This window comes from Lissotriton helveticus, chromosome 5_1 (genome assembly GCF_964261635.1).
Source record: "Lissotriton helveticus chromosome 5_1, aLisHel1.1, whole genome shotgun sequence".
Taxonomy (NCBI): domain Eukaryota; kingdom Metazoa; phylum Chordata; class Amphibia; order Caudata; family Salamandridae; genus Lissotriton; species Lissotriton helveticus.
Genome location: NC_136065.1, coordinates 1,866,374,352 through 1,866,396,903, shown reverse-complemented (window position 1 = coordinate 1,866,396,903; position 22,552 = coordinate 1,866,374,352). Strand labels below are relative to the sequence as shown.

Here is a 22,552-nt window from a genome sequence, read left to right as displayed (position 1 = left end):
ATGATGGATAAGCCAAGCCTTCAGTGACTAGCCACCTAACAGAGTGGCCACTCCCAACTGAATACTGCTCACATTTTACACATGGTTCCAAAGCATGGGACAAAATGTACTTGGGGTGCTTTTACAAAAACAACAGGTGATGGACAGAATGCAGAGCATTGTCATACATTTACCCCAGTACAGAGATCTGGGCCTAATTCCATCGTTTTTGCACTCCACACCACCCCAGGTCAGACATGGCCATATGTAAATCAGCCTTGACCCAGTGCCTCGTGGGAACAGTCCAGCCCGAACTGCCAAGCCATGTCTTTCCTGGACCGGAATCAAGCATCCAAGGACCGGTTTCTGGCTATCAGCCGTCATCAGCCTGGATAGCTTGACTCCAGTGGTGTGGAGAGCATGGGACTCACGTCTGAGCATACCCATCCCACTCGGGGCGACAAAGGCAAAAACAACAGGTGATGGACAGAATGCAGAACATTGTCATACATTCACCCCAGTACAGAGATCTGGGCCTAAATCCATCGTTTTTTTGCACTCCACACCACCCCAGGTCAGACATGGCCATATGCAAATCAGCCTTGACCATGTGCCTCATGGCAACAGTCCAGCCGAACTGCCAAGTCATGTCTTTCCTGGACCGGAATCAAGCATCCAAGGACCGGTTTCTGGCTATCAGCCGTCATGAGCCTGGATAGCTTGACAGTCCACAAGAAACTGGGACCGGTGGTGGCAGACAATTGGCTTTTCGCTTTTTTCCCCTCCTGTTTACATTTGCCGTGATTACCACTGTCTCCCACCTAGCCCTCATTTCCAGGCTCACCTCTGTGTCTTGCTGCCTACCCTAGACTCCTTGCCTCTGTGTTCCGTATCCCTCTTATTCACTTTTAATTTAATATTTACTTCCCGCACCCAAATACGCAACTGCTGCAAGCTTCTCATTCCGCAAGGACTTTGTGGTGTTGTGCATTGTTTATAGGCATAGATAAAAGCTTAATGTACAATTTCTATTAGCAGTTTGTATAACTTTAAGAACTGAGCACAGGAAATTGGAAATCAATGTTACGAGGAAAGGATTCTTGAAAATAATTGTATTCAATAGAATTTTAGGCGTTCTATTTATGTTCACAGCACCTTTTGTATCACAAAGACATCACTAAGCAATACTTGTTACACAGAGAAATGGCAGGTACGAAGAAGTGTGTTACTATTATTATACAGCTAGCTACATTACTAGAAAGGTGTGCAGAGTGTATATTTGACAACAACCCCTGATTTTATCAATGCGAATGTGGTGTGATACCGGGTGACTGAGAGAGGTAATCTATAATATGCCCAGAATTTATCAAAGCGCGTGTAGTGTTATATCGGGTGACCGAGAGGGGTAATAAATAATATACCCTGAATTTATCAATACGTGTGTGGTAAGATGCCGGGTGACCGAGGGGTAATATGTAATATCCCGAGAATGCATCATTGCGTGTGTGGTATGATGCCGGGTGACCGAGAGGGGTAATATGTAATATCCCGAGAATGCATCATTACGTGTGTGGTATGATATCGGGTGACAGAGGCGTAATATGTAAGATCCTCAGAATTTATCAATGCGCGTGTGGTGTGATACTGGGTGACCGAGAGGGGTAATATGTAATATCCCCAGAATTTATCAATGCGCGTGTGGTGTGATACCGGGTGACCGAGAGGGGTAATATGTAATTTCCTCAGAAATTATCAATGTGCCTGTGGTGTGACACAGGGTGACCAAGAGGAGAAATATTATGTAATGTAACACATAGTGTAGGCCAGTCATGTAGTGCCTTGAACAGTGGTGAGTACACATTGAGTACTTGCCTGTTACTGCCGGACGTGAGGATCTCCTATTCCCTCCCCCATCCAAGTCATCCCCAGTTAGCTGCTGGCCTTCAGCCTTTTTTTCTTTAAGTGCCTGTCACTTTACTGCCTTCTACTCGTCACCCCGCGGTCTCTCTCCTAAACAGACTCTCTCTGCCAGGATTGGAGGGCGCTTCCATGTGCCTGTCTGTGGAGCTCCTCTTATTTGTTGCACCTTCACACGAGGCGGCTACGCCGCCTTCAGTGAACCTGTCCGTTTTACAAGCGGACTTTAAAAGTACTTTTTAACTGCAGGTTTGTCATTGTGCGGGGAAGTATCTCGTTACCACGTGGAAGAACGGGTTACGAGCTTGTGGCTGCTCTAGATGAAATGGTGCATTATCAGCTTGCAGTTGCGGACTACTAAATGTAATAGTGTATGGCAATTTCTGCTCCATGTGGTCTCTGTACCCACCTCTAGAACATTGTCTATCTTCCTCCACCCTCAGTCTTCTCTCCCTTCATGCTGCTGCTCCTCTATGGCGCACCAGAAGGCAACCTGGTGATGCTACGGATGGTGTTCTGCTGCACCTTCCTGTGCCTCCCCCCTCTGTAGGTGTCTTCTAGTAAGACAGTGTTTGCTCTGCCTGTTGAAAGACATATGGTCAGCTTACAGTGTGCTTAGAGTCCGCTTTCGTTTCCTTGCTTCTTATTTGGTAGCTTCCTCTTCTTGTTTGGTCCTGCCCATAGTGCATGGGTGCATTAAGTGTCTTTCCACTGCTACCTTTGCGGCTCTACTTTTTTCTTTTTGTTTAAGCACTCTATGAGAGTGAAAATGTTTTCCAGCTGTCTTCCTAGTGTACTTCTTTCCCCTCTTCATGCTGCTCTCTCTCACCAGCGTACTTCCCCCCCCCCACCATAATGCGCTTGGCCTGTGTGCTCCTCCACTCACTTTCCGTTCTTACCTATGTGCTTCTACTCCCTCCCAGCCTGTTTGCTCCCTCGTGCCCTCTGTGTTGCTTCACCCTCGTGTGCCCTACATGTTGCTTCGACCCCAGCCCGTGATGCTTCTGCAATTTTTTCTTTTTTTGCCAATCCAAATTAGATCGGCAAATAAAAAACAAAGTGTCCGCATCGTTATGAGGGCACAGGCAAACGTGGCACCTACAAAATTAAGCAATGGCCCTTTCTTGTTCTATAAAGCCTTGCTGCACGGTCTACAAAAAATTGAAAAAGCAAATAGGCCCCAAAGGCAAGACTTATTGGGTTTGCCAATGCTTGTAACTTTCTGTTCTGGTACTTGTAGTTTCCCCCCATTATAAATGAAGGACTGTAGATACCAGAATGCAACAAAGCAAGGCAAGTACAATATTTCATTTAGGTTAAGTGGGATTAAGGATAGAACCGGTCTACAGCCCCACTGTCTTTTGGCTAAGCGTGCACTATAGACATACCATGTACATACAATCTCAGAAGGTAGCTTCATAATAAGGAGGGAGAACCATTTTAAAATTAATGTATGAGGGGCGTGGCCAGCAGCCAACGATGGCGGCGGTGTAAAAGGCGAGCTCCGTAGCTGAAGCGGCCTCCTTCACTATCCGACCACTTATCCGCCAAACAATCGACATTTCCGGGAAGGTGCCGACACCCAGGACCGGGCAGCGCAAGCGGAGCCAGCTACTTCCATATCCGACGGTGTGGCAGTCGGTTCAAGGTGCGACCAGGTTGGGCCGCTGGTGCCTGTTGAAGCCGGGGAGTCGTCCGCGGTGCAGAGCGGACCGGAAGTCCACCGCAGGAAGGGAAACGCTGCCGGAAGTGCCCGCTTGGAGACGGGAACACGGACTTGAAGGAGACCGGGAGGCGGCTGCAGCGCCGGTGTGGTCTCCTCAGGAGTAGCGGACGTGCAGCTACGGGACCCGGCGCTGGATGATCCTGTGCCGCAGGTAGCTCCCCTGATCGCGTAGTCCCGGCGCTTGCGCCCGAGAGAGCGAGGGGGCCGGAGACACTCCCCTGGGTGCCGCCCCGCTGTGGCCAAGACTTGTAGACTCATCAGGCGGAGCGGGCCGCTGTGATCCTCCGCCGGCCCCTGAAGCGAGTAGCCACAGCCGGCGAGACAGACGTCCCTGTGGGGGAGGGGTGTGCTGCCGGACGACGAGGCCTTCTACGCCGCCATATTCACCGGCGCCTGGCACGCCGCAATCGCCACGTACTGTCCCCTGGGGGCATACTCAGGTCCGGGAGGCCCCGTGTCCAGTTGGGTGCGGAGGGGCACGGTGGTGGAGCGGGTCGCACGGCGCAACGCAATAACGAGTTAATGGCCGGGCAGGGACAGCTCCGTTAGGGCTGGGCAACACACATAGCTCGTGCCTCTGATAGCGCCTGCCACCGAGACATTGAGAGGTCGATATCGGCTTTGACTACCTATACCGGGAGACCCGAGGCTGGGGTGGAACAAAGGGCCCCGGGACGGGCGCACTCGGCTGCCCGCGGCCTACCCCCGTAATACCAGTAGGCGATCAAGGGGACTACAAATAACACTGCAGGCCCAGCTGGTACAGTATAGCAGCGCGGACACGACACGTCCCCAGGGGCTAACGTGGGAGTGACATATCACTGGATCCCACACTGCCGGAGGCCCTGCACGGGAAGAAGATCGGCACACCCGTTGACACTGAGTCAGAGTCACAATCCGAATGGCTGGTAAGGGCACCAAGGGCGGAGCAGCGCAAGCCAGGCTGAAAAAATACGCCTACGACCGGGCCCCCTCCTCATCACAGGAGCCCAAGACACCACCGGGCAAGACGGTGGAGACGGCGGGCACCAGGAAGGCGACCATTGATGATGTCATGAAGGCCCTTGCCCAAGTTCAGATGACGGTGGGTTCAATATCGTCCGAAATCACACTCATAAGGGCGGACTTCCATAAGATGTCGGAGAAAGTGCAGTCAATGGAGGTGGTGACCAAATCGCTAGTGGAGGATGTCGCGGAACTACAAACAAGCATGGAGAGGGTCACGAGGGAGAACAAGGCCCTACGCGACAAGCTGGATGATCAAGAAGGGCGCTCAAGACGGAACAACATTCGCATCGTCGGGGTTCCGGAGTCGGAGGGTACGAGAGCTATGGATTTGTATGTGGAGGAACTCATCCAAAAACACCTGCGTCCGAAAGGACTCTCAACCTTTTTCACGGTAGAAAGAGCGCACCGGGTTCCCGGAGGCCGACCCAAACAGGGAGCTACCCCGAGACCGATAATAGCTCGCCTCTTCAACTTCAGAGACAGAGATGCGATCCTGCAGGCGGCCAGGAATTCCCCACCGGTCCGAATCCATAACACTACGGTTGCATTCTTCCCGGATTATACTGCGGAGGTCGCACGAAGACGTAGGACCTTTTTTGAGGTAAAGAAAGAACTCAGAGCCAGAGAAATTCCCTATTCAATGCTTTTTCCTGCTAAACTCAGGATTGTGGCGAACAATAAGACATGGTTCTTTGACTCACCCGAAACTGCGCTGGAATGGCTAGAGGGATGGAGGCCGGTGACCCGCCCGCGCCGATCCAACAGGACGACCATGCACAGCGACGACGATTCCCATCTGAATTCCCAGGCGTCTGGGGGAGAAACTGAACGCCGTTCACCTCTGCACGATATTCCGGAAACAGACAACACGGAAGAATAAAAATGCCACACGAACGCTTTTTACAGTTCAACTGCTTTGCTGGCCGGGCGTGCCGCCATGGACACTGGACGAGGGACCTCCGGAACTGAAAAAGGGGGTCGCTGACTACGGAGGGTCCTTCACCCCAGCGTGCAAGTACTATGTTTGGGGAAGGGTCCAAGCACTCTGCTGAGTTGGGGGGGCGGGCAGTTTTGAGTCCGTTGAGCAGGGGGGCAGGGTGGGGGGGGAGTTGGGGGGGGGGGAGCTTTTTCGTTTTCAGATTGGTCACACGGATAAAGATTGGAACTACATGGCATATGTGTGTCGCTTAGCAGGTTTTAGGCAACACGATCGGGCTCCATCAGAGCATAGCGATTGTGAATACAGGAACGTACTCTATGGCGGAACTGTCTCAGGTTGATACTGGGAGGGGGGACACGGAAGTGAGGCGGGTGCCACAATTGGGTGTCATGTCATGGAACGTACGGGGTTTGGGGGACAAAGTCAAGAGGGGGCTAGTAATGCAATGTATACGACGCTTTAATCCAGCCTTGGTCCTACTGCAGGAGACACATCTAACGGGCACAGCCACGAGGGCCCTAGACAGGAAGGGTTACAGTATGGTTGCCCATGCAGAGTTCACTAGGGGTTCCCGGGGTGCGGGTATCCTCATGCACCGCTCCTCGGGATTCATCGTTCAATCCACGAAAACGGACTTGCAGGGCCGGTTTGCGGCTGTGCATGGTCAGTGGGAGGGGAGGCCATTGAATGCAGTCTCAGTCTATATTCCGCCGGCACTGCACGCGATAGCCCTCCCCGATTTAGGTAAATTTCTGCTAGAACTGCCTGAGGGTGATCTGATCTTGGGAGGGGACTTTAATGCTGTGGCACATAACACACGTGATAGATTTCCGGTGCGTGCACAGGACCCTGGGCCTTCCCGCCTGCATGGCTTCCTGGAAGCACAAGGTTTGGTGGACCTCTGGAGGCACTTTCATCCGGAGGCTCAACAATATACATTTCACTAGGCGGTCCATGACAGTCTGTCGCGGATTGACTATCTCCTAACACTGGGACACAGCCTCCTCACTATTGCTGATGTACATATTAGACCCAGGGGAGTTTCAGACCACTCACCATTGACTCTAATCGTCTCCAACCCCGAGCGGACCAGAACACGCATGTTCCCGATATACCCTGGGTACTTTAAAGTGCCTCTGATAACCAAAAAGCTGAGGGAGGGTACTACATCGTACTTTACCGAGAACGAGGGATCAGTGGAATCTCCCACCACCCTATGGGAGGCCTATAAAACGGTCCTCAGGGGACAGGCCATTTCCATTATAGCTAGTCATAAACGTACACAAAAGCAGGAACTTGTAGTCCTAGAGAACGACCTGGACAGAGCTAACACCAACCATGCAACTAATCCGACCACTGACACGCGACATGCACTACACTTGTGTCAACAGCGTCACACTGATTATCTACGTAGTAGGGTGTTAGACAACTTAGCGGCCACAAAACAGAGAATATACGAAGTGGGCGACAAGGCCGGCAGGCTCCTTGCCTGGCTGGACAGGAAGAGAGATGGACAAAATACCATATTGCATCTGAAAGATCGCGAGGGTCTGTTGCAAACACACCCTTCTGTAATAGTTGAACTAATGGCTGACCATTTCCAAACGGTCTACACACCTGAGGTGGAGGTTACCCCGGAGATGGCAGAGACATCTCTCGTGGGGATACCTACCCGCACTCTGTCACAGGCCGACGTGGATGAACTGGAGATGGACTTGACCTCTGGTGAGCTCCAAGCGGCTATAACGGCCCTGCATTCGGGGAAGGCTGTGGGTCCCAATGGGATACCAATAGAGTGGTACAAGATAATGTCAGACACGCTCTCTACGCCCCTCCTCAATATGTTTCAGGACAGTTTGGAACGAGGTCAACTACCGCCCGACCAGCGAGCGGCGACCATAGTAACAATTCCAAAACACGACAAGCCGCCTGAGAATTGCGGCTCATGCCGCCCGATTTCTCTCTTGAACGCCGAGACTAAAATATTGGCAAAATTACTGGCCAATCGGCTGCTGCCGCATCTCGAGCATTTGATCCATCCTGACCAATCAGGATTCATGCCACATAGAAGCACGGCGATGAACTTGAGGCGACTGCATGGGGTAATGGCGCGGGCGCCGATGTTGACAGAACCGGCGGCGATCCTCTCGCTCGACGCCAAGATGGCATTTGATCTGGTAGAATGGAGTTACCTGTTTGCGGTCTTAGGACATATGGGATTTGGCCCGAAATTTATAGCGTGGATCAAATTACTATACCGGGACCCAGTAGCGCGAGTATTGGCTAATGGCCGTCTCTCCAGAGAAATATCGCTGAAGAGGGGTACGAGGCAGGGCTGCCCGCTCACGCCGCTACTTTTTGCCTTGGTCCTGGAACCTCTGGCCACGGTCATTAGGACAACCCGACTGCTGAGAGGCGTGCAATGGGGGGATGGTTGGGAAGACAGGGTGTCATTGTATGCGGATGACATGCTGGTCTATGTGATGGACTTGCCGATAAGTATACCGGCACTACTGGCGCTGTGCGAAAAACATGGGAAGGCTTCGGGTTATACAATAAACTGGACGAAATTGATACTCTACATGCTCCATGGCGCGGCGCCTGACCTGGGTGACAGCTGTCCATTGTTACTGGCGGATGTATCCTTCCGCTATCTGGGGATCCATGTTACGCGGGACCATGGTACTTTCTGAAACCTGAACCTTCGACCGCTGCTCGAACGATTGAAATCAGATGTGCGCCATTGGAGCACCCTCCCCTTGACGCTCTTAGGAAGAGCAGCGCTGTTCAAGATGATGGCGCTGCCCCGTTTCCTTTATGTCCTAGAGAATACACCAGCGATAGTCCCGGTGCAGTTCTTCAGGCAGGTCTCTAATCAAATATCGAGCCTACTGTGGGGGACCAAACCAGCAAGAGTGGCACAATTGAAGTTGATCAGGGATTGGTACAGTGGGGGGATAGCACTCCCAAGCTTGGAACTCTACTACTGGGCGGCTCATCTTAAGGTAATTAACCGGTGGTTACATAGCCCGCAGGATGACCCGGCACTTTTAGCGGATAGGAAACAACTTGGAGCTGCCACCCTGCTGGCCCCGCTCTATGATAAAGGGCTGCTTAGGAAACTGGTAGGACCCACTAGACACACGGTGACACTGTGGCATAAAGCCCAAGCACAACTGAAATGGGATGGGGTGCTCACACGCATGACGCCGTTGTGGGACTCCAAAGCCCTGGGTAGCCTACGACACAGCAAGGGATTCGACCAATGGGACACCATCGGGATCTCAGCGGTTGGAGACCTGTGGGTGGAAGGGGAAGTGGTACCATTCGCGACGCTCAGGGAACAGTATGACATGGGGGCAACTGAGACTTACCGTTACATACAAATCCGGCACGCATTGCTGGCAGCACTAGAACCCGGTGTCACGATCCCGGAGTCGGCTCCCTTAGAGGACCGACTGTTGACAGATTACATGGAAAACAAGGCTACTTCACTCACCTATCGTAAATTACTGAACAACCTGCCAGACCCATTACAGAAATTAAAGGAGGCATGGGAGGAGGAAATTGGGGAATTAGATGAGAATAGCTGGAATGCCGCACTGGCATCCCCCAGGGAGGCCGGAATATCAGCAAGGTTTAGGCTAGTGCAATTTAAGATACTACATCGAGTCTACTACACACGCACCCTGCTTCACAAAATACACAGAGCCGACCATCCGCACTGCCTGCGCAAATACGGAGCACTAGGGACCCTTTTCCACACACTTTGGGAATGCCCTCCTATAATGACATACTGGAGGAGAATCACACGCACTATGGCTCAAACTCTACAGATAACCATTGCACCTGAACCCAGGCTCTGCTTACTTAATGTGTGGGGCCCTACTGATTTGTCGACACACGGGAGGCAGTGGGTAGGAACGGGTATGATGTTGGCAAAAAACGCGATATAGCGCAAAAGTGGGGGGCAGAGGCAACACCCACCCTGGCCCAATGGTGTAAGAATATGGACATGACCATGGTGACGGAGAGGGCGGTGTATAAACAAAGATCTAACCCACGCAAGTGGAATAAATTATGGCTGTCCTGGAATACCTATAGAGGGGATATATGCGAGCCTCTGCCAGAGGAAGACGACATGGATAGCTCGGGGGAGGATGACGAGGAAAGTTAGAGCTGAGAGGAGATGTTGGGCACTGGTAGTGGGTGGGCTATGACATTGTGTGCATGCCTGTTGGAGATACCTTTCTTAATGATCATATGACGTACAGCTTGTACTACTGCTTAGCTATTATACATTGTGATGTTGACTGTCAGAAATGTTGCCAGATATTTCATAGGTGACCTTTTTCTTAGTTCTTAGTTATTGAAACAGAAAATGTAAAGTGCATTCACGGTTAATTATGGCTGAATGTTGAAGCCACACTGATAACTGTCGATACATCTCTTCATGAATACTGCACTACAACAATAAAAATATATATAAAAAAAAAAAATTAATGTATGGGAAGGGGTATGGTATAGAGATAAGTGAGTAGCTCCCGAGTCAATCCAAGTCCTGCGCTGCTGTGCGAAGCTTTCAAAAACTTCAGATTACCTAGCCTACATTACTGAATACTGGGCTTTTTAAATATTTAGTTGTAATGCTAAAATTGCAACTACAAGTACCAGAATGCAAAGTGCGGTTGACTAAAAAGTAACCAAAGGCGAAGTACTACGCTAGCGTAGTTTTGCGCTACTTCGCACTACGCAAATTGTACGTAGCACAGTGCAAACACGCGTAGCGGTCATTTTTTACTTGCTCGCGGTCCTCAACGTCAAGTTGGCGACCGCGAGCGAGCAAAATGACATCCCGGCAAGACTTTTTTCTCTTTCGCGATCAGCAGCATCAAGTTGCCGATCGTGAGCATGGAAAATAAACCTCCTGGCGAGATTCTCAACACGGGGAGGTCAGATTTCTCATTGCGAGTGGTCGCGTATGCATATGATGGCGCGCGATGAGAAACTACCAGTCCGCGTTGAGAAAGCTGCCGCTCGAGTAGAAATCTACTCGAGCGGCAGAAAACGACCGCTTGCACTGTGCAAGATGCGGTTTGCACGGTGCGGACAAGCATCTGGCACTGTGCAATCAGTGCGAACAACATTTTGCACAGTGCACTACGCAGTTCGCGTAGTGCACTTCGCGTTGCTACCGTAGCGCTACTACGCTAACTACACTCAGGGTTACTAAAAAGCAAAGCAGGACATGCGGACATATGGCAGCAAATGCAATACACACACATCTAGGACCTACTCACTGAATGGAAATATTCAAGATCCCCGCAGGCTTTAGATGTGATACATATAGGCACCTGTAGAAGCTCAGTACACAGACCAACAGAAATACGCAAACACACCGATTTTTGCATCATACCAACAGACAGTCAGATAAGGCACAACCATGCACACAGCATAAATCATGTCCACGTACAGAGAGCAAGGAAACATCTTATGGACACCCATGCACCCACTGGCCAACAGTATCAGTGCACACAGATCAACAGAATTGTAGATAGGAGTATACTGGCAGACACAAACCAGACCTACAATCACTGGCATCACACACACTCATCTACATACATGCATCACAGGTGCAAACAGACAACCCTCATGTAGACACACAGTCGCAGACCACCAGTATAAAGGCAAGCTTGCAGCAGGAGGGTTGGGTATTGTGGGACTGTGGATCGATGATCAGTCGACACAGAGTGGGAGTGGATTCCTAGCGATTAGATGAGCCATGACATAAGTACTGCTAACTGAAGCACGGGGATAGGGGGCTGAGCGGATTCACAGATTGGGAGATGAATGCATAGCTAGCCATCCATTCATTCATTTATGCACTCGACTTACAAATTCATCCATCCACTCACTTGCCTCTACATCTACAAACGAATCCATCTATCCACTGTTCATCCAAACACTTGTTCATTCAAGCACTGACTCATATTCGCGTACACCTAAACACACGTGCAAACTCATGGATCTTAGAATAGTGTGCATCTCTTATTGAAGAATAAAAAAAAGAATAGGGCATTTGGTGTTTGTAAACGCTAAATCCCATCTCGTCTATGCTGATGCACTTTTGAAGTTAGTGAGGAGAGCATGTGGCTTAATGGCCAGAACGGTCGACTTTTAGGCCGAGGTACCAGGTTCGAGTCTGGTGGGAGGCTCAAACGTCCTGCGATCCTTGCCTAATTCTGAATGTGTCCCTCAGCAATGCAACTGGTGCTCGTGTAAAGCGCTCTGATACCTTCGGGCCGAGGTCACGCTATATAAAACTTCCCCCAAAAAGTGCACTTTGTGTTGTAAAGTTACTGCATCCTGCAATATAAATGCACAATGATTAACAAATGTATATGAGGTTCTGTGAATTCTGAACCCGTGGGTTCCATTTTGTGTATGGCAGCCATTTTGTGGTTGCCCTCACATAGGCCATGATTGTGGCTGAAACAAGTCTTTTAAGGACATGTAGACCTTAGCTTGAGTTTGTGCTGACTCCTGTTTGACCTGAGTGAACTGACCCTGTTGCCTGAAGCTGACCTTGTTAAACCAGTTCCTGCCCTTTAGCTGATCAAGATTGAGGATCAAAGCACAGGACATTGTAGTGTTTGGTATGCACACACACACACGCCTTATCTGTTTTCTGTTCCTTCTTTTATGGTCTGTTTAGGATATGGGTTGTGGTCCTTTTATTATGGGTTTATCCGGCTTGTGTAAGAAGGAATGTTAGGTATTTTGCATGATTGCAAAAGCTAGGACTGCCCCTTACTTGTATGCTGAAGTTTGTAACCCTGAGAGCATATAAAAGCCTCTGTATTCCTCAGACTACCTCATTCAGTTGCTACGGCTTCTGTGTGACGTGGCCTCACTTATTAAATTTAATTAAGATGTCTTTTCATATTTTCAGCTTCTGTGCCAAGTTCTTTTTATTAGTAAGTATTCCCTGAGAATGAAGATTTTAATTCTTCAAATGGCGCGGCCAACGTGGGCTTCACCAGAGAAGTGACTTTCTGTGGGAGTGGTCTGGTCAGAGGACTGAAATCTACTGAGGAGGACAGAACAGGATTCTACTAAGGAGGTACTCTGTGCACAGGGATTCTGGAGATTCTTTGATTCTGCAGCCCAGTATATTTCTGATCTTCCTGATTTTGATCCTCCACATGATGTCACTCCTGACTGAGAACCTTTTTGGCGTGAGTATTCTAAAAAAGACCGTTAGGTCATGTAGAACTTGACAGTTAGAATTGGGATAACCTTTTGATTAGTAAGAATAAGAAGTACAAGTGGGTCGCTCCCACAACTTTGTTTGGTTTCTTGGTTTTGATTTAGTTATTGCAATTACCAAAGCCGAGGGGTTTGGTTTCTTGGTTTTTGATTTGGTTATTGCAAATTACCAAAGCCGAGGGGCTCGTATATTTGCGAGTGTATTGGTAGAGATAACCCCTTGAAATTTGAAGCTAGATTAGTGAGCTATAAGATGCCTAATCTTAGCAAATTTGGGACTGTAGCTTTGGAACTTTGGAATTTGTGTTGGCCAACTTTTGATTTGTATAGGCTTGGATATGCGAATTGCAATTTGTGTAGGCAGGTAATGAGGAGATATTTCTCCATTTGGTTTAGTTGAACGGTGCACGTACGAAAAGTACCTTAAGCACCACTTTGATTATAATACTTGCGTATTCCGCAGTATTTTTTGGCATGCCTGTTCTCAAGCTCACATGGAAAAATGTGTTGCTTTTTTGGAAGGTACCATAGTGTGATGTGAAGTAAATTAGCCGGCCCCCATGAAGGGAATATCTAAATAGGTTTAGATTTACAAACATATTTCTTCCTTGGTGATTTTGTATCCCCAGGGAATTAAAATATGACATAATACATATAAGGATCCTTTGTTCTGCGCAATGTTATGAAGGAAGATATGCAGAGCGATTTTGTTTGGTGTTCTGCTAGCAAAATCTAGTGAATTGAGTGTATTTTCGCTTCTTGGACATACATCAGTCTGTTGGGCTGTTTTTGCAGTCTTTTTGAAACACAATTGAGAAGCGTTTCTTGTAAATATGACTTACAACTAGTATTTACAAATGGTTTGGTTTAAGTACAGTCTGTGGGCTGTCCTTGGTTTCTGTCCTGAGTATTGATTTGTGGGTTAAATGTGTGTTTAAATGTCTATGTGGGTTTCCCATGAGTGCAACTTCTGTAAGTACATAGCGATGGCGCTATTCACGAGATGCATGGCTAAAGCGCGCTGTATTGTGTGTCCTGAGTGTTTTGACCACTTTCTGTTTATGTCTGAAATGAGCTCAATGTCTGTTCGTGTTTTTTTTGGATGTTTTCAGTCTATTAAGCAACATTTTGTAAGCATATTCTTGGGTCGGTTCCTAAATAAAATTGTCCTTTTTATAAAGAAACAAATGGCGCAAACATTTTGTCATGTTTCAAGTTAGGCGTCTGTGCTTGGGCTTATAAATGAATGCATCTAAAAATGATAGGCAAGGGATGCAGCTTGCTCTTATATGTGGAATTATCAAAAATAATTGGGTTTATTAAAAATATTAATTATGAAAAATAATTATTAAAAATAAGTGCTACAAAATTCGTTTTTTACTATTCATGAAGCTTAATGCTCATACTATGACATCCTAGCATTAAAATTTAATTTAAGTTGTGCTATACCACATAATGAGAACATTAGCATATGGAATTTCACTTAGCGCAGGCGTACAAAACCCATTTTTACATGGGATATGTCAGATTAAAAATCTCTGTAATTTGTAAAGAACATTCTGAGGATGATTAATATGTATCACAAGTATAGGATATTTATTTTTAAGTGCCCCAAACATCAAAGTCGAATTTGGGTAAAATAGACCATTTAAAACAGCATTCTTGCCATTTATGATAGCTTTAAAGTGCTTTAGGCTTCAGTAAATGCATACATTTAGGTGTAATACAAATTTGCAGACTGTCCCCATTTGGGGTTTGCTTTTAAATGGCCCAGTGAGATTCATTTAGTGTTGCTGAAATGAGTACCATTGCATACGGTAATAGCAAACATCTGTTCTAAAGATGGTATGTTATGTTATTATGTTTTGCGAATTAGTCACAGTAACTGTTTTAATAATATAAGTATAGAAATAAATTGTAGCCCCTAACAGGAGTAATATATATATATCATGTGTTTTAAATAGGGTTGGTTATTGCAGGTTAGAAAGAGTTGGGAAGGTTTTTTGTCTTTTTTCAGCCTTAAGAGTGAGGAAGAGATAGAGGGCTGAGGAGCCCGCAAGGCAGATTTTGACCCCAAGGTCAGTAAGGTGGGAGTTAGGAGTAAGTGTAAACTGATGGAGAAATGATTGCTTGGAAAAGCAGGGCCTCAAAGGGTGTTGGCGCACGGGACACGCAGAGTGTCAGTGAAAGAATTTTACTTTTGGAAAGTTAAAAGGGCTTCATGTTGCAAGCTGACTGACAAGATGGTAACACTTAAGTAATGGAATTTTTTTTGTGTCTGTTAATGTGTATCATGTTTTGTCTTCTGATTAAAAGTTATAATTGATGTCTGTTTGTCATGAGAAATGTCTCTCTTTTGTGTGTTGTGTATTTTTTTCTTTTTGCTTCTGCTCACAGATCATTCATGGATTGTTCTGGGTGATTTTAAGGCTGACAAGACACGTGAGTTTGGTTGGTTGAAAAGAGATGTGTTTTTGCGTAATTTCTTTGAAAAGAAATGTTTGTGCATTTTACATATTCTTGCATTTTATCCTTTTATGAATTGTTCCTGCTGGTCCTGTGTGTCAGAAGTGACACACAGTAAGTTGTATTTGACAGCCAAATCTCCACTACCTGGTGATTTGCTGTCAAAAGGAGGGTGAGGATTTTAAACCTGACAAATTAAGCAGGCCCGAATATTGTTAGTACATGACCTGGTGTTGTGCGTCACCGCTCATTTATATATGCTATTGTTTTGTCTATGCTTTTTGTGCTTGATATACAGTGAGTATATCTGATGGCTTGACATGTCCGTTTTGTGCATTTTGTGTGTGCAGGTTTTTGTTTTATGTTGCTGCTTATAATACCATTACAAGTTTACCTGTGTTGTGAAGGGATATACATGACGATGTGTATCCTGCAAACAGTTGGGTAGATTTGCTTGGACACTAAATTTCACAGAAAAACAGACAACACTTCATCAGTGTATGTCAAATTTGGCTTTAATGGTATTTGAAGGAAAATAAAAAAGAGATATACAGAACCAAAGTGTGTCACATGCTGTTAGTCATGTACTGCCCCTCCCCTTAAGGAACAGGCAGCCCTAAAATTATGTATCCTGAATTGGACGTAAGGATACATTATAGATCTGTGACTTTTGTGCATGGTGACCTAATTTTTATATTACATTAGTCAGTTTTGTTCTGCTTCCTAAGTAGGGTATGGCCTTGTACCATAAAGGAAACCAGGTTTAATTTTTCCCTGAAGAAGGAACTGGAACATTAGCTGAGATTACCGTATATGGTGTAGCGGCCAGTGGTAGAGTTTAAATTTGTGTATTATTTTGACCATTTGTGTATCACCCATACTCTTGGTATTGTGTCACATGCCTGACTATCACCCAAGCGCATCGTGCCTAGTTATTGGGATTTTAGCTGTGTCCTAGTTCCATTTCCCTTTTCCATATTCTTTTCACCAGTTAGCCCATTTCTTTATTGTTGGTGAATTATTCAGGTTCACACTTTCAGATTGCAGTAATGTACCATGGACCCCCATCTTACGTATAATTCCCTTTTGTATAACCAGACTGTTTTCCCTGATAATCTGTATTATGCGATTTTTCTTTTGAGATGTTCTAGATAAGGAATTTAGGAACACCTATATGTAATCATTGAGATAAAATGTGTTTACCCCATTAGACGATGCCACTATGTGTGAGGACATCCATTCAGATAGAATTCCCATGTCGCTATCTACCCTTAGATGGTGAAGGATATGCTCTCACACGAAAACCCAATTGAAGAGCCTAGAGGCACTGTTTTGCCTACTGCCTTTGTTTTTGTTTTACCTTTGAGAATGACAGTGTATTTCAACGAAGAATTGTCCCATGGCGTATGGCCACTCCTTTGAAGATTGCAGGCCACCTGTTTTCAGTCCCCTTGTTATACAATGAACTGTTTAAAGCATCGCACTTGCTCCATCAGACGGCATTGGACATCACAAAACCAGAATTTCAGAGCAAAAGAGCGCCTGTCATGTACTGGTAACCTCTGACAGTGTGCAGTCCCTTGAGTCCCTTGGCCTGAGTTTTGGCAACACAACCCCTTTTCCTTTGCTCCAACGGAAGTGCAGTGCACCGGAGGATCCAAGATTGGAAAAGGTACTACATTCTGGTGCCCATGAAAGAGCAGCCTGAGCGTTCTCTGACACTGAGTAATTGGTGTTGGAGCCTGAGAATGTAGACCCGGATCTGCATAAGATGATCTGTGCCCTTGATCAATGAAGAGCACACTATCTGTAGTGCCTGCCGCAGAGGAGAGATATTGGTGCACTGCCTTGAGACATTGAGACTTTCAAATGAGCTGTGAGTGTTTGCCAGGAGGGCACTCCAAACGATACTGAAAAACACTATTTTTCATGGGAGGCATGAATCAAGAGGCCCATGCAACAACTGGAGCAGATATGATGGACAATAGAAGCCTGCCAGAGAGGCTTTGGAACAGACTCTGAGCATAGTTGGTTTCACAAGTGGTTTCCGTGTGATTGCATAAAATGGTTTTGAGGAGACTGATCATTGTTTTTTTACTGGCATTGTTTTAAAGTAGTATTCTGTTTAGTAAAAGCAGAATAAAATCCATTCTTTGTGGAAGAGTATCCCCTTTTCACCTCAGAGCATTTATGAGGATCACCACTGTTTCACCTGAACATATATTAAGTTACTGAAATGCATAGGAGCCATAGAGCCATAAAAATGTTACTAGATAATTTTAGGATTTGCTTTCTGCTTAGGGTTGTGAAAAACGATACATTTTGTTTGTAATAGTGGTCATTACTCCCTCCTGTTGTCTATATGTTCTTAAAAACGTGTTTTCTAGTGTTTTTAAGCATGATGTTGTCTCTGATGGGTGGGATTGTTTTCACTACCCAATTGACTTCTGCACCCACCTCCCAACCTATGTCTTTTCCTACTACTACTTCTTTGCATTCTTTTCATATCTTACCTGAACACGAGCAGATTAGAAAGTCGGAATTTGTGAATAATTCCTTTGTACAGCTTCTGCATCAACACCAGTTAGTAATGAACACCACAAATTGTTGGGTGTGTGGTTTTATGCCACATACTACAGATCGAGGTATTCCCTATTTGGTTCTGTCATTTAGTTACAATGGGTCTGTATGGGCATATCAGACGATGTTTATTTATGCCAACGAAGTCTATCCCTTGCATTCCATGAAAGATAATTCGAGTAATAATGCCTTAGTGAAGGGAATAACGGATAATATTGACATCGATTCAGATACAGACTGAGTGATTGCCTATGTAAGGGCAAAAGGAGGGTCTGAGGTTCTGTGAATTCTGAACCCGAGGGTTCCATTTTGTGTATGGCAGCCATTTTGTGGTTGCCCTCACATAGGCCATGATTGTGGCTGAAACAAGTCTTTTAAGGACATGTAGACCTTAGCTTGAGTTTGTGCTGACTCCTGTTTGACCTGAGTGAACTGACCCTGTTGCCTGAAGCTGACCTTGTTAAACCAGTTCCTGCCCTTTAGCTGATCAAGATTGAGGATCAAAGCACAGGACATTGTAGAGTTTGGTATGCACACACACACCCCTTATCTGTTTTCTGTTCCTTCTTTTATGGTCTGTTTATGATATGGGTTGTGGTCTTTTTATTATGGGTTTGTCCGGCTTGTGTAAGAAGGAATGTTAGGTATGTTGCATGCTTGCAAAAGCTAGGACTGCCCCTTACTTGTATGCTGAAGTTTGTAACACTGAGAGCATATAAAAGGCCTCTGTTCTCTGTATTCCTCAGACTACCTCATTCAGTTGCTATGGCTTGTGTGTGACGTGGCCTCACTTACTAAATTAAATAAAGATGTCTTTTCATATTTTCAGCTTCTGTGCCAAGTTCTTTTTATTAGTAAGTATTCCCTGAGAATGAAGATTTTAATTCTTCATATACAGGATAATATTCCGTGCTACTGTACACAACGAGGCGGTAAAAAGTCAACACGGGATTTATGATCTTGGAGCCCCACAGCTGGAACAAAAATCAAGCATTGAAAGTGGCGCTGTGAGGCCTTTCCCCGGGACCCAGGTTCGTGCTATATGGGATTCCCTTGCAGCTCACCAGTGAAGTTCGATGGACGCCCAGCATTCATGTCTGACCCCCCACTCTCCAACGAGCAGGGTGGTCGAGCAGGCAGTGGTCACTTTAAAAAGTCCTGACATAACCTATGAACACTCAATAAATAACATGTTTATATAGTGCTTCATTCTGCACCTCTAACATTTCCTTGTGCAGTAAATAATGTGTTAAAGTTAATGAATTGCAAATTACTCAATGGAGCTAGAGAGGTTCTGACAATGCGTGGGGAGCCGAGCAGGGCCCCAAGAGGCGCAGTCCTTCAATGTTCCCAATGCTTGTGACCGCCCAGGACAGGCAGCATGCAGGCCCTGTTCACACTGGCATTTGCTTTCCTTTTGACTCAGCTTTTTTATAACCACAATATAGTAAGCCAATATATTACTTAAAAACCTTGCTGTGGCTATGTTCATCCTACAACACACAGAATGGGCTCTGGGTCAGCCCAATCCAGCCACTGGCCAACTTCACTGTGAGTGACAACATTCAGCCTTTTCACGAAGAGCACATCCACATACAAAGTAGTTCCCTCACGTACCAGAGGCTACTATGGCAATGTGTGCTTTGTGAAACCAATATTTTATTGTTTTCAGCCAACGTTTTGTGCTATAGATTGATGAGGGCCCAGATGCACCCCCCACGACCCCACCAAAACACCAAAGGTTTGCAAAACCCAAGATAATACAAGCACTTACTAAGACAAAAGGTTGGAGGCCAATGCTTGTACATTTCTGGTTCGTCAGCAACGCAGAACCCTGAATTTTATTAATGTGGCAGGAACTTCGGCTTTTCGATTATCGCGTGGAGACAAGACAACCTTCTTTACAATTCTTTATAATTCGCAAGGGGGGCTTGAGGCATGGGTAGGTGGATGCTTCACCAGCATTAGTAAACAGCATCAGCTAAGAGGACCGTGTCCAATGGAAGGCTGGCTACTGATTACACACACTAATGGTCAAGCCCATTCAAGTCAAGGTTCGTGGCTGTCGGCCCTACATAGTGTGGCTCTCATCCGGCCGCCATCTGGTAGCCTAAATAAGGCCTTCTGGTCTGTTTGGCGCTTCATGCCTTTCAAGAGCTTTAGTCCTGTTACAAATAAAAATAAATAACTAAATAAATAAACAAACCTCATGCTTCCACTATTACCGCATAAAACCACCCCTCTTACATGACACTGGGCAGCGGCATATAACTATGTACAGTATTCAACACACAAGAATACATTCGCATTGTATATGGTTTTGAGATGAATTGGATTACAGTGAATATGTAAAAAGAAAGGTACTTGCATATGTATGAGTTATGCTGTAAATCTGATTTGTGCGCTCCTCGAACCGCCAGTGAGTGCGTGTTCTACAGATTCCGAAGCGTGGCGTGATGTGCCAAACTTTAAACACCCTAATGGAATATAGCACTGTATGTTTGTACAAACAGGTGCCAGAGGACAGACCGGCTACTTGTTTAATTCGGACTAAAGCGTGAAATAAATCCCTGGTTCAGATGCAGCGATGTTCTTGCTCTGAACAGACTCACCAGACCACTAGGCGCTAGAAACCAATTAAGAGAAATGCAATATTTTGCATGTCAGATTAATAACATTATTTGAAGGGGTTCAGCCTTCCTGCTTGTGGAAGACCCCTTGCACACTATTTACGGCACTCCAAACCATGAAATGAGTTGGTGTAGGGGAGCAGGAGCTTTCAAGCGGGGACAGGGCCACGCTCCCCTGCTTCCAGACATCACTGCTACCCTGTCTGGTCCTGGCGGGGGCGTCAAGGTGTCTCCTTTTCTCCTGCAAGGGGGATGGGGCGGGGGGGGGGGGGGCATTTGCCTCCAGTCACCACTGCTGCATCCCTATACTCAGGGGACAAGTTCTAAAAAAAAAAAAAAGAAGCGGGGGACTGACCAAGTTAAGCAGTATGCAAGTGACATCATGGCGCATGACATTACAGCGCGACATCACGGCGCTGCATCACAGAAGTGGCTTCACAGCCCATGACAAAATAGGAAGTGACCTCACAAGAAGCGACATCAGATCTTAACACCTCTCAAACATGTTTCGCGGGTCTATCATGAGTATATTTGAGTGCATTACGAGATTTAACAAAGGAGAGTTCGCGTCAGGGATGTACCATAAAAAGTGACTCAAACCCCCCCCCCCCCCCACAAAATGTGGGACTCAACTTACACATTTATTTTGTAAAAACTCTGCCACAAAGAAATTGACAACAAGGCGAAATGTGCCAGTAAATATATTCTGTTTAATTGGTTGCAAAGTCTGCATTTTCGAATAAGTTATGGGGTTAAGGCACCTGCTGCAGAGATCTTTATGTGCCCAGTAAATCTCAAGGAATAATGATAATGGTAAGGTAATTTTGCAGGGTAACATCTTTGTCTTTGCTGGAGAGATCTGTGTTTTCTCTAGTCCCAGTTTTGAAGCAAAGTAGCATTGTGGGTTAATGGGTCTCCTGCAAAGCAGATCATCTAACATGAAGAGAACAGATTTTTATTTTATGCAGCTAGGTAAGTGGAATACTGTTTTTAACACAGAGATCATTTTGTTCCTTGCTGTTCATAAATTGTAATCCTTCTAATATAGCACAGCGATCAATAAAGGACGTGACTCCTACGCATTGTAACCCTGTCTTATGTAACACATGATGTACATTGATTTTCAAATTTATACGATTTATTGTCAATGTAGAATGTGCATTTGTGATATAAAGCGCTCTGAAACGCTGCATTGGGATGATTAATGCATATAAAAATAAAATAATAGTATTTAAAATATTATTTGTGTAAATACTGGGACAGACTAGCACATTTGACATTCTTACAGTGCATGCATAGCTCTTATATACAGGGATTAAACAAAGTGAAAAGCAAGCCTCTCTTAAGTATTTGTGAAGAGGTAACAAGGTGGGTGCCTTGGTTTCCCCTATCTTGCATTTAGGTGTGACCCTCAGATTGCTCCCAACTAGGATAGTGGACCAAAAGGAGGCCTGGTGGCCCTTAAATTCGGCCTTTGTTTATGGGCCCAGCTGGAGTCCGAACTGTGATTGCCCCCCTCACCGCCTGCACGTTGTTGCTCTGAAAGAAAGCAGGCAAGGGGCCAGCGTGCTGCTGAATGCGTCCCGGTGCCTGAGAATGACACCGGGACATGTTCAGCATATTTCAGTGAGGCCCACTTCCGCCCACCCTGTGGAAATAGTGGATGGAGCCGTGAACCCACGTGTTTCGACTTGTGCACCGCCTATTCTGCTCCTTTAAAATGTATCCCGGCTTCTCTGCCACCCTGGCAGGCAATCCCATGTGATGGGGAGTCTGGGCGGGCACGGGATGCAGAGGGTGGGGTGGGGTTCAATCCAGGCCCTATTGCACTTCTGTCACAGCTGCACAGAGGACACTAGGGTCACATCAGGAAAATGTGATTATGTAGAAATAAAGAATGTATTTAAGAATAAGATTCTTCCAGTATGAGATCAATAGATCAAAGAAGGGTGATCGCTCTCTTTGGCCACAGATAAAAACAGAGGCTATTACAATACAAGGTAGATTGTGTGTCTGCTGACAGTGCACATTACATCA

General features: G+C 46.2%; 1 protein-coding gene across 2 annotated transcripts in view; it reads right to left on the bottom strand.

Annotated features, from left to right (window-relative positions):
- BRCA1 (BRCA1 DNA repair associated) overlaps nucleotides 1-22,552 on the bottom strand; it is a 553,713-nt gene that overhangs the window by 31,310 nt on the left and 499,851 nt on the right. The gene's annotated exons all lie outside the window — the stretch shown is intronic.